Raw genomic sequence first — 7,005 nt, 5'->3', positions numbered from 1 at the left:
ACAAGGATCATTCTCACCACTTAAAGCACTTTCAGTTTAGTGGAAGAATAAGATACACCAACAATCTTTGTACTGTGTCCAAGTGGCCAGTGAGGGAATCCAAAAGAATCATTAATTAATTGGCTACAGGAAGCTTTCAAGAGGGAGAGAAGCCATGTTCATTTCCACTGGCACTTGAAGGATGAATATGGTGGCCGAGGAAGGGGCCACCATCCATGCTGGAGGGAAGGGAATTTATAAAGCAAGAGGACTGGAGAACTTCAGGCTTTCATGGTGCCCTGTGAACCCTGGAGTGTTGGAACCTCCTTGAACGCCATGGTGACCCTTCGCCTGCCTGTTCCAAATTCTGTACCTGTTCTATGCGACTCAAAGTATTCTCCCCTATTGCACTTTCCATCTGATTTCTCTGAAATGCTTCTCTGCATCATGCTTTCCTCATCTATAAACAGAACTCTGTCTTGTTTGGACTCAGTTTTCTATTTTTTCTGCAGAGATCCTGATGAATGAGTATTTCTTCTCAGAAAAATCAGATTTGTCTTTTGTTACTGAAGTTGAATTGCAGAATTTCAGAGACATCCATGTTCCCGTCAATGGACTATTCAGGAAGCTTTAAATGTAGGAGTCTCTGAAAACCCATCAGTCACTTATATGAGTACCTATGGGAGAAAGATGCTATATGACATCTTCATGTTATGACAGCTACTGGAAAATAATTCAGCCATACTTATATAGTATTTTGTCTATGTTTTCTTTAAAATTTATAACTGTATCATAAATGTTTACATACCAGAGAATTGATGGCCACATACAAGATATCGTTCTTATGGCACTTTTCTGTTTCAATAAGGTGCAAATATAGCACAAGAATCATGTCAAGTAAATATATTATAGTTTAAAAAATGTTAAATTTGGGAGTCAGCAAACATAAATAAAAAAACACCAAAATTGTAAGAACATGATAAATCAATTTGACTGCATGAGAAATTCATGTAAAAACTTTTCAGCCCCTATTATAGTCCAGATAAGCTCTGATTCAGTAAACTAAAAATAAATACAAGCATACTTAATGAGGAACACTGGTATTTACATTTTATTCCGAAACTGACAGTGAATTATGGGTTTCCCCTCTACTACCCTTTTCTTTTATGCCCAGACTTACTGTTATTAATTTAGGATTTTTGTTATTGCAGAGAAAAACTCTGAATAGTCTCTCTGAATACGGCTCTCAGACCACATTGTTTTTACCCGGGCTCCCTGGACACTAAGGAAAGGCTGCTGAATTGCACCAAGATTCTCTTTCTTTCTTTCTTTTTTTTTGTTTAAAAGAGATTAAGACAGAACAGGGCATAACAAAGCAGATCAGAACAGAACAATGTAAGCAACACAGTATTTCACCAGAAGACAACCCATAATTAACAGTAACTTCCACAATGTCTCTTTCTTTGAAATAGTTGAGCATAACTTCACCTACAATAGTATCAAATATAGCAAAATAGTATAAACCATTCAAGAGAATGAGAGTATTACAGGGATTTCAGAATCAAATAGCAGAAAACAAACCATGGCTACTATATTATCTCATTTTCCATAGAAAACTTGTTTATACTATCACACGTAATACTATCCAATAAGATACAATGTGATAGAGCCAATGGAAACAGAAGAGCAAGAGCATTGTAGAACTTCAGAGTAACATGCTGTTATATCAGTATTGGCTATTATAATGACTTGTTTTTTTCAAAATACCTGTTCATACCATCACAGATAATAAAATCAAACCAACCAGGATAAACCCATTCCAACTAATGAATGCTATCGTTCTAAGGCTTCAAAGCAATGTAATGGGGAAACATGATTACCATAAACTCTTATGTACTCTTACTATTTCTTACACTAGGGAGACTATACGCTATTTATACATGTGAGTTTGATTTATTTTGCTTATGAGTATGTCTCAAGTTGTGCCTATTTATTAGTGAATATCTCAATGTGATCATTCTTTATAGCGAGTAGTACTCCATTGCATAAAAAATACCACAACTTTTTATCCATTCCTCAGTTGATGGATACTTAGGTTGTTTCCAAGATCTGGCGATTACAAATTGTGCTGCTGTAAACATGAGTGCACATATATCACCGTGGTATGATATTTTCAGTTCTTCTGGGAATATGCCAAGAAGTGGAATAGCTGGGTCAAATGGGACTTCCAATCCCAACTTTTTGAGGAATCTCCAGACTGACTGCCACAGTGGTTGCATCAGTCTGCACTCCCACTAACAATGCAGGAGAGTTCCTTTTTCCCCACAGCCTCTCCAGCGTTTGTTGTTTGTAGTTTTCTTGATCCTGGCCATTCTTTCAGGAGTGAGATGGCATCTCAGTGTTGTTTTAATTTGCATTTCTCTAGTGACTAATGATAATGAACATTTTTCATGTATTTATTTGCCATTTGTGTTTCTTCATCTGAGAATTCTGTATTTATCTCAGATGCCCATTTTTGGATCACCAAGATTATTTTTAAGACCATCTCTCTGATTGTTTTTAAAACGATTTCTCTGATTCTTCCCTAGGATGCAGCAATTGAGGTGATTAAATAGAAACAGGAAAATCTCTACTGCTACTGCCTTTATCCAAAACACAAAATAGTTCACTTGATTCTGGCAATATTCTTTGACTGGTTTCTCTGCTTCTGTTCTTGATTCTCTAATTTATCAGATATATATTTATCTCAAGATATTGGGATATGTTGTTCTTTCAGCCTGGACCACTCTTCACCCCATTTCCGGCTGTTTCTTTCAGTGTGTTTGTTTCTATACTCAAATGTCACATTCTCAATGAGGATTTCTCTGGCTGCTTCATAAGAAATTGCAATTTCTAGTTCCTTAAATTTCTTATTCCCCTTTTACAAAACAACTTTATTTTCCTCTGTTACTCATTGTCATCTAATATATCACATTGAAAATTTTTACTCTATTTCTTCTCTCCCATTACAAATGCAAGGACTGCAAATTTTAGTTTATCTTCACACTATTGTGTTTCTAGTTCCTGAATGGTAGTGGTACAAAGTAGTCCCTTACATTCACTATCCTCCCCACCCCATCAAAAAAAAGAAAAAGAGGGGGAAAAAAAAGAATAAATGTTTAAGAAGGGGTTACTCCTACCCTATATTATTTTTTCATAAAATATTTTAGTTTTACTCCAAAATTTGGTTAGAACAACACTTAGTTTTCATTTGAAAGGAAGGAATCAAAGCAACCACACATTTGCATGTGGCATTTTCTTGTTATGCACTGCATTTTTCAATTTACATTTTGCCTTTTTCTAGCTGGAAAGAGTAACAGGTTGAGTGCAAGTTTTGTCATTTTTAAAAAGTCTCCTGTTGGAGGAAACATTCAGAAACATTCTGTTAGCAGAAACGTTAGGAAATGGCTTTTAAGTATATTTCTTGTGTGATCTACATGGCCAAAGAGAAAAGAACTGAGTACCACTAAATTAGGGCTGCTTTTACAGCTGAGGTGTGTGATCACATTCTAAGTCAGTTCTCCATTTTTGTCTTCAGATATTGGATAGAATAGATGCTCACCAATGGTCCTCGTGGACTTTTTCCTCTTTGACTTAATGTAAGGGAATTTTAAAAAATGGATCCATTTAGACAGAAGGAAGGATGGGAAAGGTGTCAACATATCTATCTTTCTACTTGATTTGTAAATAAACTTTGTTTGGATAAATACTGTCTATGGACATTGCCTATGCCTGCTTTTAGACATACAATGGCAGAACTGAGTAGCAATAGATATTATGTGGTTTCAAAGCTTTAAGCAATTACTGTCTGGCACTGTACTGAAAAAATTTGTGGATCCCTGACATTAGACTGGAACCAGGTCAAATTGAATAGATCAGGGAAAGGGGCAAAACAAAAGTGTTTTATAATCTGAAGAATACTACTCAGACTTTAATTAATAATTGTATATTTTCTCAATTTGTACAATTCCTCAGATCTGCTAGATTATTTAGAATATAAAATTTCTAAAAAATCAAGTATCCTCATTGACGTACTAAAATTCACAGCTTTTAGTTTGTGATTGGTTTTCAAGTAACAAAGCTAATGTGAGAAGTATTATAGGCATTCAGACAGGGCTGTGTCCCCGAGGAGGCCAGCACAGGACTAAATGTCTTGTGACCTTGGGAGAGACACACGCCTTTTGCTGTGGGCCAGATCTCAAAACAGAAGGCAAAACAAATGTAGCCACACCCAAAGTATAAACATTAGGGGTGAGGTATGGATCTCCTTGAGAAGTCAGGAGTCACCATCCAACCCGCTACAGGAAGAGTCATTGATTCCTAAGAATGCTCCCTGGCTATGTGACTCACTTCCTCATTTGTCCCTAATTTGGTCAATTTTACCTGAATAATTAAACTTATTGTTCTGTCCCACCTCATGCCCATCTGCCTTGCAAGGTCCCAGAATTCTCTACTTTTAGACCCACTTCTTATCCTACAAAAATCCTTAGAAAAGGCAGAATATTTGACTACCCACTCGGGGCCCCTTCTGTCTCTTGCTCAGATAGAAGCTTTCTTTCTCTCAATAAATATTTCTGCTCTTAACTTCTGTTGTTCCTAAAATTCATTCTTCGATTTTAGAGAACACAAACTTGTACCAGACATATAGTAGGTCAGGAATTTCGTTCCCCTATAGCACTAATTTATGGTTCTTTTACAGCTTTTTAGATCAATTATTATTTCATAAGCAACACTGCATTTTACAACTGAAGTTTATTCTCAACATGTTTTATACATGTGTACTTTGATATATTATTGATATTTGTTACAAAGGGGCCTTGCTATAGCGATTAGTTTTAATAATGTCCCCTTTCTTTAAATATACTATTTCACAAAGGGAAATAACTAATATTAGTGTTATAGTAGATTTGACTACCAATCACCTTTTAGGGACGCAAGTTAGTTTTTGAATCTCTTTAAAACACAGCCAGCAATTATGAATTTAATATTCTGTCATATGTTAGAAGATAGACTTTACTGAAATGCCAGTTGAGAAGTCTGTTAAGTAATTAAAATTAAGCACTGTGTTTGGCCTATGAGAAGCTTTCAGAATGTGTTATCTTCTGTTTGGAATCTCCAGCAAGGATTTACTTAGAATATTTGCCATCTCAGTATCATACAGTGTCAAACTTTCTAACATTTGTTGAGAATTAGAGGGACAGATGATATTTTTAGTATTAAAGGCAACTGCATGGTCTGAAGAAGAGGATGTGTTTTCAGGCTTATCACAATCAGATTTACTTAGGTACTTTGGAAAACAAAGTAGACTTCTCCCTGTAAAACAGGTCAATTTAAATCACAAGTCATTAAATCACAAGTACAGAATGCATCCGACATTTCATGGTTGAGGTAAATTCTATTTTTTATCAAATGCAACAATAATAAAAACTACACTTATATAAAATCACATGGAACAGGGATTATTTTGTGTACTTTTCAACTTGTTTTCTATCCCTGTTTTGCAGATGAGGAAACTGAGCAAATTTAACAAAAACAAAGAGAGGAAGTGATAGAACCTGGCTTTGACCAATCCAGTCATTCTCCTTAGTCCTAAATTCTGGGTTTTGCCTGCAGGGTATAACTATTCCAGGTAGGTGTAATCTTTGTCACAATGGGAGTAGATAGTAAAATGGATCCTCTCTTTTCATCTATTTTCCTGTCTTGCACATTTATTAAAAAGTTTATGTTATGACCTATACTCTTCATCTTTAAATCCTCTATATTTGCATACTTAATTGCCTCGTACCAAAGATCCCTTTAAGTAAAAATAAAAACTTTCTTTCAGAGCATTGCGTACTTCTCTTCTTTATCCTTTCCCTTGATTCTTCAATACGATATTATTTTACCAATTATCCATAATTCAAAAATGTACTCGCTTATTTTAAAAAAAGAAAAACACAGAAATTCCACTGTTGTTCCAGACAGCTGCATTTTGTTCAGATGACTTAGTTCTGGAAGGTGTTCATTTTGCTGGACAGTTCTGGAAACAAATATTTTAGCTTGATTTATGGTGCTGAAATAATTATTGTTATTTTACGGGTTCCACATACTTCCATTGGAAGAACAACATTTGGAAAGCATCTTCCAATTGTCCCGTTGTCCAGGTACCATTCTTTGCCCTAAATTATTTCAACTTAATTAAACCATGTGGCACTTTGTGTCAACACATTTTTGAGAATTCTTGTAAAGGAGCTTGAAGGTGAAAAGTGCAATTTAGCCGGAGTACAAGTTCCTGATATGATGCCATCAGTCTGTGTATGTTAAGGTGACCTCCAAGTCCATGCATAGTGATCTACAAGTGCAGACCTCGTAGGCTTTGATGCAGAGTCAGTTGTATATTATGGAGACTCAGTCTGGGTGTCATGCTTTCTCTCCATTGTCATGTGCAGCTATGTGACTTTTGGGGAAGAATTTAGATTGTTTCTCTCTGATTTCATTTCTCCCTGTCTCACCTCCTGTATTGTTTCCTGAAGGAGCAGAAAAATCGTAGGCACTTTGCTTGCTCAGTATGCATGTCACTGGTCTTTCCACTCTGCCTTTAGAAAGATTGAGAAAACATGGTGAGCTTTTGGGCGAACAGTAAGTAGACCCATCAAAACTAATTATATAAATGATCAATGATCTACTTAGTCCAGAAAATGCTTGAAGTAGTACACATTTATGTGTGGAACAGGATCACAAGAATGAGTAAATAGAAAGTCAAGAACAGAGAAAGTTCAATATGAAGGTCAAAACTGGGAAGAATTAGAGGGAAGAATGATTCAGGCTGAGGAATGCTGACTTCAGTTCGGTTCAGAACTTTCTGGTGACTAAAGTGGGAAAGGAAGCATGACTGGTGAAGTCTAAATTTAATTAACTAGGAAGAAAATATTTTAGTGCTTTCGTTCTTCATTACATCAAGTCAAGTGATAGAATTCACAGTGAGGGTTACAGACTTCATGTTTGTGT

The sequence above is a fragment of the Cavia porcellus genome, unplaced genomic scaffold, assembly GCF_034190915.1.
Source record: "Cavia porcellus strain 051 isolate PalLab524CR breed Dunkin Hartley unplaced genomic scaffold, mCavPor4.1 scaffold_24, whole genome shotgun sequence".
In the NCBI taxonomy this organism is placed as follows: Eukaryota; Metazoa; Chordata; class Mammalia; order Rodentia; family Caviidae; genus Cavia; species Cavia porcellus.
This window is presented reverse-complemented; position numbering follows the sequence as displayed.